The sequence below is a fragment of the Muntiacus reevesi genome, chromosome 2, assembly GCF_963930625.1.
Source record: "Muntiacus reevesi chromosome 2, mMunRee1.1, whole genome shotgun sequence".
NCBI lineage: Eukaryota > Metazoa > Chordata > Mammalia > Artiodactyla > Cervidae > Muntiacus > Muntiacus reevesi.
This window is the reverse complement of record NC_089250.1, coordinates 133,095,833-133,109,494: the sequence shown is the minus strand read 5'-3', so window position 1 is coordinate 133,109,494 and position 13,662 is coordinate 133,095,833. Positions and strand designations below refer to the sequence as shown.

The following is a 13,662-nucleotide window of genomic DNA, read 5'->3' as shown; positions in this document are numbered from 1 at the left end:
GAGAAATTCCTCCTGAAATTATACTTTGGTGTAATTCTGATGAGACAGATTTTCCCTCTGAACTTGTTCTCCTCCTGACTGCCCCATTGGAGTTTCATTGTCTTGTAACAATGTTTAAAGCATTTCAATGAATCGCATGTTGTGAGGAGGTAGAAACCATCTTCAAATTCACGAGTTCTAAGGAGAGTAATGTTATTTCTCAGAAGAACAGCACTTTCTATTTCAAAAGAGTATATAAACATTTTATGGAGACAACGCAGTTTAGATTACACAGAGACATCATCCATCCAAGTGTAAAAAAGTGACAGGAAAGTGGGGGGCGGGGAGATGGGAAGGAAGCTCAAGAGGAAGGTAAGATACGTATACCTATGACTGATCTGTGCCGATGTCTGGCAGAAATCAACACAATATTGTAATTATCCTTCAATTAAAAATAAATACATTTAAAAAAGAAAAAAAGTGCTATATTTTAGACCAAGATACATAAATATGGTGGGGATGTTTAAGGCAGCTAATGTTTAGAATGTGTGTGTCAAGGAAGGTGGTCTGGGTATGGAGGTGATTGTGCATCTAGAGGAGTTCTCTTCTTGACCTCAATGACTAAGCACTGCTAAGCAGGACTTCTTCCTCTAGGCTAGTGATGCTTGAGGTACCAGATGGCTTCATTTCTCAACTGTGGTCCCAAGAGAGGGTTGAGTTGGGCCAGAATTGCAATCAGCCAAAAGAGATAGCAGCAAACTGAACAGGTCCCCAACATGGTGATGATAACTCTGCAGATGGGACACCTAGAGATGAACCAGGGCACCAGGAAGTCAACAAAACCCCGAGAACACACTCATCACAATGAGAGGCATGGTGAGGCTAGTGCATGCCATGGTTGTGGTGCAGCTACCAAGTCCTGACCCCAAGGCTTGAACTTTTCAAAAGTTATCATTCTTCTATCTGTCTTTAGAAAATACGCCAAGCTTAGAATACTCATATGGTAACAAAAATGTTATCATTTATGTTTAATGCAGGTTTTGGTGAGTTTAAATATATCTTACTTGATAATAACAATACAATTAATTAACATTTAATATGAGTAGGATAATAAGTGGAAAGGGCAAAGCTCAAATTTGAAATTTGACCAAACAGAGTTTGAAATCTGGTTCTATGGTTTGTAGCTTTGTGACCTTGGAAAAGTCATTTATACTCTAAATGCCTTAGTTTCCTCATCTAAAATATGAGTGAAGTCACTCAATTGTGTCTGACTCTTTGTGAACCCTGTAGCCTGCCAGGCTCCTCTGTCCATGGGATTTTCCAGTCAAGAATACTGGAGTGGGTTGCCGTATCCTTCTCCAGGGGATCTTCCCGACCCAAGGATCGAACCCAGGTCTCCCAGATTGTAAAGGCAGACACTTAACGGTCTGAGCCACCAGGGAAGTCATACATTCATCTATTACAAGTGCAATTCTGAAAAAGATTTTAAAACAGCAGAAAATATATGGAAGCCACTTACAAAATTCTTGATATTTGGCATTAGTAATAACCAGAATCAAACAGAAAAGATGCAAAAGACTCCAAAGCATACAGAAACAGATCTAGGTGACACCCTATGTCACCATATTTTGATTACTCTCTATTTTCCTGGACCTTGGGCTGTAATTTAACTTTAAAACAAAACATATATAATAAATAATAAATGCTTCTTGAGGTATTTATGAAGTAATTGAAATGAATTTTGTCAAATACTTTATAAGATACTTGTCACCTAACGAATACTTGACAAATGAGTAGCCAAGATAATTCCAATGGCTATGTACAGTAAATAAAATATATTCAACCTCTGTCTGTTTTTAATTGGTTTCATGAACAGTATCACATAAATAGATTGAACTGTAGTTAACCATTAACTTAAATTTTTACAGTTGAATTACAAGGGACAATCCCTCCCTATGGTTGATAATGATATACCAATGAGACTCAAGAAGGGCCTGGAAAAAAAAAGAAAAAACAACTTTCTAATGTAGACAGCTTCATCAATTATAAAATATCCAGCCTGATTCCGTTGGAAGAACAGTCTTTCCACAAGCACTGTGTTTATTAATGAGTTCTTTATCTGGTGCCTAACTCGGAAGATAACAGCCTGCAAATCACCCAGAGTGAGTAAGAATCACTCACAAGGAGCCTGAGTGGGTGTCAATATGTACATCTGGGGTCAGGACAGGTGACTTCTCAGAATAAATTTAATCCCATCTTAGACACAATTTTATCAAGGATACTTATCTTTCACACACACAGCAGATTGATTGAAAGATGTACATTAGAAGGCATAAACAACTTCCTAAAACTTATGAGTATGGGGACACAATGAGGAACTGTCCACTGGTGAGAAAGAATGTTCAAAATTTAAATACCCAAAAGAGTGGCAGATTGGACATTTGGCGTCAGGACAAGCAATTCTAAGTCAATAAATCTTTAGGAAATTGTTGCATTGCTGCTAAATGCAATGTTTTTAAGATACTAGATCATCAAAAAAAGGTTAAATTATGTTCACTGTGTTCAATTATTAAAAGCATGGGAGTTGATGATAAATTGAGGTAGATTTCCACCCAAAATAGCTAAATTTGGGGAAAGCTTTGGAAACAAATGGTTTACATTTTAGTAATCTAGAACATTTCCAATCTTTTAACAAAGCATTTGAGTCTATTGTTGATCAAGTGCTTCTGGTGCTGTGCTTCACTGCCCAAGTTTCTCTCCAAGTCTGAGGGATTTATTCACCAAAAGCCACAGGAAACGTTTTGATTTTGCATTTGCTCAGGAAAACTGAAGGTTGTGCTCCCTTAATGGGACACCCTGCACTTCATGACTGGTTCAGGAGTGAATAAAGGACCTGCCAGTTTGTTCCACTGGTGAAGATTCCCAAAAGCCTTCTCATACAGAGTTGGCTGAGGCCTTTTGGGGACTGCATCATTGCCAAATTTTCTCTCTGCCTCATCCCGTTTCTTCACCTTTTGCTTAAAAGTGCTTTTCTAAAAACAAAGCAAAACCCCAGTATCTCCTTAGGAACTTAACATTTTGCACAATGGCAAAAACATAGGAAAGCTCTTCCTCACTGGCCCTTTTCCTTGTTTAAAATTCTACCAGTGAGATCCTTGTTTTAGGATGAACAAGCAGTAGGAAGAAGATTTCCACAATTTCACCAATTTCATCCATTTCCCTGTGTGTGTCCAAATATGGATATTCTAATTGCGTAGAACTGTAGTAGGAAGTAATGTCACTGGCTAACAGTGAGGAGCAGCATAAAAAAATACACCATTATTTCTCTCTACTTGCTCCTTCTCCTTCCACCTTATTTCTTCCCTTTACAGATTCTTTCATGGTCTCTTAAATTCATTTGCTTATGCTTCTGTCCCAACCATTTCACCAAAGTTGCTGTTATAAAGACTCCCCTAGGAATTTCAGCCTGCCAAAACTAACAGCTAGTTGTCAGACTTCATTTCACATTCTAACAAAGCCTCTTCAATGATTGACAACCTTCTTTCATGATAACACTTTTCTCCACTTGTCTTCTAGAACACCAGATTCTCCTGGCTTCCTTCATACCACTGTCATCATTATTTTCGAGTATCTTTACCTGTTTCCTCCTAACTGTCTAACTCAATTGTGGCCCAGGGATTAGGGCTTGGACCCCTCCTCTCCTCTTTCTGAAGCCACTACTTCAGTTATTGCATCCTGGCTCATGTGCTGATGACTCGTATTTTGTATTTTCAGCCCAGTCTTCCCTCCTAAACTCTGGATTTGTATCTGCAATTGACTGATTGACTCTCCACTTGAATCTCCAGTAGCATGTAACACTTGGGTCCAGAACTGAGCCTCTGCTCTCCCCACCACATCAGCTCTTCTCACCGTCTCCCTCGTTTTGGCCAGTGGTGTCTCCATCACTCCAGGTGCTCTGGTCACAAATCATGGTGTCATCCTTGACTCTGCTTTCTCTTATACTCCATATCCAATACATAAGCAAATCCTATTGTTTCCCTCTCCTAAGTATATTTAGAAACTACCTGTAAAACCTAACCATGTATCATTACCTCCACAATTAACCCCACCTCTTCTTCTAGGTCACCATCATCTGTCCCCTGGGTTACAGTGAGTCCACTGACTGGTTTCCCAACTGGGTTTAACCTCCTATTAAGTCCAAGTGGATGTTCCTACCAGAATCTTCTGGAGGCAGCAAATTTTCTTGCATCAGTCATTTTGCCCATTCCATGTGGAAATGTATATTTATGGAATCCACGAATACTGTGTACTGGGATCACACACAGTTTGTACTGGGAGGAAATGCTACCCTTGAAAAGAGGTGTAAAGGGGAATCCAAGAAAGGATTAAATTGAAAATGACACTCCTGTTTGGAATGTGATGTGTTAAAATAAGAATGGTTTGGAAGGGGTGAATACCCATGTGTTTTTTTAGCTCAATATTTATTAACATTTTCAATTTTCCCCTTCTTAGCTGAAAGCCCAGAATTCAGCTGAGATTGGTGAATAGTATAAATTTTCCTGGGCCCAGGTGTTTCCTCTGCTGTTTCTCAGTCACACATCATAACCAGCATCCACCAGAAGAAGCCCAGGCTGTTGTCGGGCAGATTGGAAATCCAGTTTGTGGCCAAAGCAAGCACACCATGTTGCAGAAACATAACAGGTCTCTTACCTAAAAAAGAAAGTTGTTTAAAATCTTTATAAACTTGTTCCTTATTCTCAGTTAAGCATGAAGTTAGATATAGGCTTTCATATGTTAGATATAGGCTTTTAATTTCATATTAAAATTAAATGTTTGTTTGGTCGAGTTGAATATTTTTGAATATGTCATCTTAATTGTGGTGGTGGTGTCTCAGATGACAAACATATCAAATTGTAGACTTTATATACGTGCTGTTTATTGTATGCCAACTATACCTCAAAAAACTATTAAAAATAATATTCTAAGGAAATTCAGCATTATATTAATTAAGTGGGTCTTCTATTCAGGGACTCTGAGTTTCCACCCAGCACAATAAACTATTAGGTTGGTGCAAAACCAATTACAGTTTCAGGCCCTGAAGCTTAAATCATTATAACCAGGCTCAAACACATCTTTATTAATCAAAATAGGAACCATTACAAGCAACATATTTTTGCCAACAAAAAGTAAGCAAAGCATAGAAATCCTTGCTTTGGGATTTGACAAGCCCTTGGAAAGCATTTTCTGCATCCTGCTGGTTGTAGAAGCATTTTTCCTGCAAAAAGTTGTCAAGATGCTCAAGGAAGTGGTAGTTGGCAAGAGGTCAGGTGATTATGGCAGATGAAGCAAAACCTCGTAGCCCAATTCATTCAACTTTTGAAGCATTGGTTGTGCGACATGTGGTCAGGCGTTGTTGCAGAGAATTGGGCTCTTTCTGTTGACCAACACTGGCTGCACGTGTTGCCATTTTAGGTGCATCTAATTGATTTGCTGACCATACTTCTCAGATGTAATGGTTTCGCCAGGATTCAGAAAACCATAGTGGATTGGACAGGCAGCAGACTACCAAACAGCAATCATGGCCCTTTTTTTTGGTACATATTTGGCTTTATTTCTTCTCAGTCCAACTACTGAGCTGGTAGTCACTGGTTATTGTATAAAATCCACTTTTTGTCACACATCACAATCTGATTGAGAAATGGTTTGTTGTTGTTGCATAGAATAAGTGAAGGGGACACTTCAAAGTGACAATTTTTTTGATTTGCAGTCAGCTCATGAGGCACACACTTATCAAGCTTTTTTACCTTTCCAATTTACTTCAAGTGCCAAACAACCATAGAATGGTCGACACAGTTCTTGGGGAACTTCTCATGTAGTTGTAAGAGGATCAGCTAGAACTGATCATCATCAATGATTCTCTCAACTGGTTGTCATCAACTTCTGATGGTCAGCCACAGCAAGGCTCTCATCTCCTCTGCAAAACTTTTTGAACCACCACTGCACTGTACGTTCACTAGTAGTTCCTGGCCCACATGCGTTGTTGATGTTGCAAGTTGTCTCTGCTGCTTTATGACCCATTCTGAACTTGAATAAGAGATTTGCTAGAATTTGCTTTTTTGTCTAATATTTCAATAGACTAGAATACATATAAAATAAACAGGAAGTAATAATTCATTAGCAAAAAACATTAAGCAAGAAATGTGCATTAAAATGATGTATAACATAACCACATTTAAGAATGTTTCCCAGTATCAAATGGCAAATTCAACAATGCAAAACCACAATTACTTTTGCACTAATACAGTCTAATACAGTCACAGGTCAGGGTATTTCACATCATAGAAGCCAATGTAAATCTGGTGACACTAAGACCCTCAGCTTACTCTCAGAGGTCCCAGGAGGTTTAAGGTTTTGTTTTGTCTTTTTATGAGTAACTTAATTTCATATTCTTTGCTGAGAATATGTTTGACTTGATTGCATTTGATTCAGGGTTTGAGACACTCATCTTTTCCCCTCACAACAATCCTACCTTAATTATTAGTATAATTCTTCCCATGAGGAATTCATTAGAGTGGAATGATGAAACCATTTGCAGTGATAACTTTATGCACTTCACTTGGGTAACCACAGTAGGAAATTATCTGAGTCTTGCTTGGAAAATCCCATGGATTGGAGGAGCCTGGTAGGTTGCAGTCCATGGGGTCTCGAAGAGTTGGACACAACTGAGCGACTTAAGTTTCACTTTTCACTTTCATACTTTGGAGAAGTAAATGGCAACCCACTCCAGTGTTCTTGCCTGGAGAATCCCAGGGACGGGGGAGCCTGGTGGGCTGCTGTCTATGGGGTCACACAGAATCAGACATAACTGAAGTGACTTAGCAGAAGCAGCAGCAGCAAATGGAGAAAAGACAAAATATTTAGCTTTATAAATTCATTTTGCCACTTTTATGATTTTTAAAGTAGAATTTCTTATTGTTTGGGGTAATATATACCATGTTAAGAAAGCTTTCATGTTTTATAATGTAATCATAAAAGAATATTTAAAAGAGTTAATAGGAATAATAGTGCCAATATCCTTGGAACCGATATTTTTTTGCTGCTGTTCAGTGGTAGGAATAACTTACAGGATTCATCTTGGCTTCAGGGTTTTTTGTGTTTTCTTCAAGTAAACAAAATGCATTTCCTGACATGTGGATGAAGCACAGCACTACAAGAGGCCACCACATTTTGAACCTATTAGGGGAGAAAAGTCATTAGCACAACATGGTGATTGTTACAGCATAGTCATGAGTAGTCTTGCTATTTACTTCACAGAGTTTCCATTTATTACCTTATCTATCCTATGGTTCTCCCTTTTCTCATCATCTTGTTAATTAGATGGCTACTACAATACTTCTGCTATTCTGGTCATTTATTTTTGGTTTTGTACATGATTCTACTTCCCCAAAGGATATTTTAATCTATCAACCTCCCCTTGTAAATTTCATGTCAGAGCTACCATTTGCTATCAAACATTAAAATAAAAATTCTTTCTTACTCACTGCATGAACCTCTTCAAAGTCTCCTTAAGACTTGTCCTAAAGGAAAAAATTAGTGTATTTGTTTGTTGTTCTGAACAGGCTGTAAAGAGCTTAGTTCAAAGACCACAGATTTGACAGCAGAGGAATATTAGGAGAAAAGGCAGAAGGGAAGGTAACAAGTAGGTGTGAGCTCGGGAGAGCAAAAGAGGATGAATGTTCGTAAGATACCAGGATACTGGTCACTGTGAGGGACACATTCTGGTCAGTTCTATAAACTTAGCCTTTTTCAATAACTATAAACACCACAAAAATTCTTTGAATGTTATTGGAATTGCTAGAATAAATGAATTTTCCTTAAAGGCATCACATACATTTTTCATAAAATTTGAATATATTTTCAAGATCTTTGTCTCTTCTTACAGATATTCTATGAGAGTACTACTCTCCCCTTATTGAGTTGAGAATAAGTCAGATTTCCTTTCAAGTTAGAAACTGGATAATAAGGAGACAGAGCCTAGTAGCAAAGCTGCCCATTCCTGTTACACATTCAGAGCATTGTTTTGTCTCCTTTTTTCAAATTTCCTGAAATCAAACCCCCCAAAAAAGTAGAAAAAAATGGGAGTAAACTTCCTAGAAAAAAAAATGTATATACATAAAATCAAGGTTGAAAATTTTAAGGAAATCTGTATTTTTCCTAAAATAGAAATAAACTTCACATATACATATATTAATTTTGAAGCATAATAAACTTTATAATGCCAGAGGGTCATACTCACTGTCACCAAAACAAATGCTTCCTGCATTCTTGAAGGTAAATGAAAAACTTAATTCTCTTTTTCTTTCTTTCTCTCACTGTTTATCCACATATATATGGGTGTATGTGTGTGTGTTTTGGGTGACATTTCCTGAAAATGTGCAGTCATTGAGTTTCCAGTGAGTTACCATATTTGCCAAATAGTAAGTCAAATATTGCATAGTCAACTCATAAGATGATTTGTTTCCAAAATGTGCTTAGAGATTCATTATCTTTGCTTTATCACCTGCTGAAATTCCGCCTTCCTACATTCTCATTCTCTGAGTTTTCCTTGACTCTAGCACTCACCCAGCTTTCTCCTGCACTTGGGTGCATGTGCATGCTAAATAGCTTCAGTTGTGTCTGACTCTTTGCGACCCCATGGATGGTAGCCTGCCAAGCTTCTCTGTCCATAGGATTCTCCAGGCAAGAATACTGAAGTGGGTTGCCATGTCCTACTCCAGGGGATCTTCCCAACCCTGGGACTGAACCTGCATCTCTTATGTCTTCTGTATTGGGAGGTGGGTTCTTTACCACTAGCACCACCTGGGAAGCCTTACCTGCACTTGGGTAGGAGCACTTTAATTCATAAAGAAGCATCTTTATCTTAAAACAGTAGGACCCACTGATAAAGTTTTCAAAATTTGAGAGACACATTTTTATCATAAAATTTTGGCTGTTGTTGCCAAAGACATAAAATAACTAATACCAAATCTTACAACTATAAACAAAATGTAGGATTATTTATTTATTGAGATATTATTTTATTGTGTGAAGAACACTTAACATGAACTTAACAAAATTTAAAGTGTAACTACAGTACAGTGGCAGCACCGGAAAATTTCCTTTTACCCTCTCTAGTGTGTCCAAACTTGTATTTTGTTTTTCTCTAGTGGTGTGCTGGAGTTTCCCTTCCAAATGGCTTGACTTTTACAAAGTCTTCATCCACAGATGTTGGCCCATGGTGGCATTCCCCAGGTTTACCCAATGGTGATAGTGAAGATTTGGGGAAGTTTTATTGACTCCTGATGGCTTCACAGCCTGTATGGAGGTGGTGTCTGCCTATTACCAGCTGCACAAATGAGTAAGACATTTCCTAGGTCCCTCAGTATATGCTGCTGGATTCTACAACTCCCAAAGAGGTTTTTCTATTTATGATGAATTTTAAGTTTTACTTGTTAAAAAGGGGAACAAACAGGAGGGACATCTTATAGCACCTTGATACTGATGTCACCTTAGTATTATTACAGTATCAACTTTTCTCAATTTTCTTTCTACTTTGTTGTTGTTGTTTAGTGGCTATTCTAACTCTTTGTGACACCATGGGCTCTAGCCCACCAGGCTCCTCTGTCCATGGGATTTCCCAGGCAAGAATACTGGCATAGGTTGCCATTTTCCTTCTCCATTTCCTTCCATATATTCAATATAATCCCAGTAAAAATTTTATCAGTTTTTTATGAAAGATGACAAATTAATACTAAACCTTTTGTAAAAAGCAAAAACCCTAGAATATTTAAAGAAAGTGAAAGAAGAACAAGTTTGAGTATAGTAAGTCCCTTACATGGAAATGAGTTTCATTCTGAGAGGGAATTAGTAAGTCTAACTTATTTGTAAGTCCAACAAAGTTAGCCCACGTACCCAACTAACAATCGGCTATATAGTACTGTACTGCAATAGGCTTCTATTACTTTCCACATAAATAACAAGCACAAAAAATAAAGAAAACATTTTTAATCTTATAGTACAGTGGCTTTAAAAGTATAGTAGAACGGTTGGCATTCAGGGACTGGCATCGAGTAAACAGGCAAGAAGAATTACTGATTGGAGGAGGGAGCGGAAGTGGGAGATGGTAGAGCTGAAGGATCATTAGCAATAGGAGACAGAGGGCAAGCTGCAGTTTCATTTACACCTGATATTAATGGCACAGGTTCTGATTCCTTGCTGGCTTCAATTCTATCTACCCTCTTGGGAAAAAAATATGTCCAGGGATGTCTGGGTAGTAGCTCTTTCTTTCTTACCACAGAGGACACGGTAGCACTGGATTGCATTCTGAATGCCTGCTGCAAGCTTCTTGTACCATTCCTTGTTCAAGTTCTGTGCCTCAAAAACCAACAGTACCTCCTCAAATAAAATCCCTTTGCCATTTCCAGCATTGTGAATCTCTTTGGTTCTTCAGGTACTTCTTCCTTTTGTCTCTCTTCATCCTTTCTCTGGACCTCTAATTCCATCAAGTCTTCAATAGTAAACTCCTCCTCTTGCATGGCAAGGAGTTCAGTGTTATAAGAATGAGTGATGTCTACCATCTTTTCGCCTCATTCCATTCTCTCAATTATTTTCACTTTTGTTTCTGTTGTTATGGCTTGGTGCTTCTTAGCAATACCAGCTACATCACCACTGCTTTTATGCTTGCTTCCAGACATCCAGGGCTTGACATAAAGATCCTGTACTTTATACAGTACTGAATAGTAAAGTACACAAAAGTCCAACGACTTGAAAAGGATGTACCCATGTGACAATATACACCAGACACATGAACTAACTCATGTGATAGGACATGTGAGTGCACATTTGCATCTTTGAAAGTTCACAACTTGAAAGGTTCATATGTAAGGGGCTTACTGTACTTCTCCTTGATTTCAAGACAGTCAAGTTACTGCAAAGTTACTACAACCAAGAGAGTGTAGTAAACAAAATACTTCTATATCCATGCAATAGAATTCTACATAGTAATAAAAATGAGCAAGCTACTATTGTATGAAACAATATGGATGGATCTCAAAACCACTCAGTGAAGTAAAGAAACAAAGGCATTCAAATCATAAAAAAGTAAAACTTTTACTATTTGCAGATGACATGATGTTAAATACAGAAAACCCTAAAGCCTTTATCAAAAAGAAAAAAATCTGTGCTCAATGATTGAAAGAATTAATATTGTTAAACTCTCCATATTACCTAAAGCAATCTATAGATTCAATGCTGCTGCTGCTGCTGCTGCTGCTAAGTCACTTCAGTCATGTCTGACTCTGTGTGACCCCATAGATGGCAGCCCACCAGGCTCCCGGTCCCTGGGATTCTCCAGGCAAGAATACTGGAGTGGGTTGCCATTTCCTTCTCCAATACATGAAAGCGAAAAGTGAAAGTGAAGTCGTTCAGTCGTGTCCAACTCTTCATGACCCCGTGGACTGCAGCCTACCAGGCTTCTCCATCCATGGGATTTTCCAGGCAAGAGTACTGGAATGGGGTGCCATTGCCTTCTCACTAGGTTCAATGCAATCCCTATCAAAATTTCAATGGCTTTGTTTTTTTACAGGAATAAGGCAAAGAATCCTAAAATTTTTATGGAAACATTAAAAACACAAACAATCAAAGCAATCTTGAAGAACACCAGGGGTGTCTTGCTCCCTGATTTCAAGGTATATTAGAAAATTGTAGTAGTCAGAGCAATATGATATTGACACAAAAATAGACACAGAGGTCAATGGAATAGAAGAGACAGTCCAGAAATTAACACATACAAGGTCAATTAACTTACACCAGACAGCCAAAAACATACAATGGAAAAAGGAGAGTCTCTTTAATAGTATTGGGAAAACTGGACAGCTACATGCAAAAGAATGAAAACAGACCACCATATTATACCATACATAAAAATTGATACAGAATGGATTGAAGACTTTAATAAAAGACCTTAAAAGCACAAAAGGCCTAGAAGAAAATATATGGTGTAAGCTCCTTTAACATTAATCTTTGCAGTAATTTATTTTGTATTTGAAACCGGAAGGGCAAGCAAACAAAGTTAAAATAAACAAGCAGGTCTACAGCAAACTAAAAAGTTTCTTCACAGCAAAGGAAATCATTAACAAAATGAAAAGGCAACCTACCAAATAAGAGAAAGCATTTACAAATAATGTGATAAACGGTTAATATCCAAAATGTATAAAGAACTTGCACAACTCAGTAATCAGAAAACAACTAATTCAATTTAAAAAACGGGCAGAGGATCTGGGTAGATATTTTTCCAAAGAAGACATACAGATGACCGAGAGGTACATGAAAAGGTGTCCAACATCACTAATCATCAGGGAAATGCAAATTAGAGCCTCAATGAGTCATTGATTTGTACCTTTTAGAATGACTATTATCAAAAGGCAAGAGATAACAAGTTTTGGAAAAGATGTGGAGAAAAGGGAATGCTTATGCACCACTGGTGGAGATATAAATTGGTGTAGCCAGTATGGGAAACAGCATGCAGTTTCCTCAAAATAGTAAAAATAAAAGTACCAATGATTCAGTAAATATTGCTTCTGCATATTCGTCAAAGAAAATAAAAACACTAACTGGAAAAGAAATATGCATATATATATATATGCACACATATATATCAAACAGGTAAAGTCAAAGTCATATGATCCTACTTATAAGTTATGTAAAAAAAAACAATATTTGAACTCATAGATGAAAATGATTGGTAGTTGCCAGAGGTGGGGGCTGAGTGTGGGTGAAATGGTCAAAGTATGGGTGAAATGAATAAGGTCAAAGATACAAACTTCCAGCTATAAAGTTAAGTCATGGCTATGTAATGTACAGCAGGCGACTCTAATGAATCATATTGTACTGTATACTTGACAGTTGCTAACAGAGTAGATTTTAGAAGTTTTTATCACAAGAAAAAATTTGTAACTATGTGTGTGGTGTTAATGAGACTTACTGTGGTGATCATTTCACAATATATACAAAAATCAAATCATGTTGTATGCCTGAAGCTACTGTAATATTATACCAATTATATATGAATAAAGATGATCACTTTAAAATTAATTTATTAATTTTTTAGCTTCAGAAAAGTTATTTTCAACTTCACAACTTATAGTTAGTAAAGCTGTGAGGTTTTTACCACTGTTGTCAAATCATGAAAACCCTCTGTCAAGGTTCTGTCATGTGTGTGCTTTAAAATTTCAGGACAGTTCAAGTCCTTCTAAATATTTAAGTACTCTCGATACTGACTACATTATTCCTAGAAGTGCTTAAAGATTGTTAACAATAATTTACTTACACACAAATGACGGCAAACTACAAAAATATATTATCCTATATTTAGACTATAGGTAACAGCTAAGTGTCCATAAGCAAATTCCAAAATTTCCCATGGCCGTACTTAGCACTAGCTAACAAAAGGGAACAGTGACAGGAAATAGTCCTCATCAGTTGTGGTTAATGTATATGGATTTTGCAAATTTCATTAAAATGTATTACCTTGTGAGTAAATTAGAGAGCCCTGGAAGGGATGTGTGCAAACGAGGATCTTGAATTTTAAACTTCGTGACTTTCAGAGTCACTCCAGGTCTGGCTTGGAGAAGACCACTCAGATTT

At 37.4% G+C, this 13,662-nt stretch overlaps 1 pseudogene; it reads right to left on the bottom strand.

Annotated features, from left to right (window-relative positions):
- Positions 1–619: 619 nt before the first annotated feature.
- Positions 620–875, bottom strand: LOC136158211 (V-type proton ATPase subunit e 1 pseudogene; annotated as a pseudogene).
- Between the last annotated feature and the right edge of the window lie 12,787 nt (positions 876–13,662).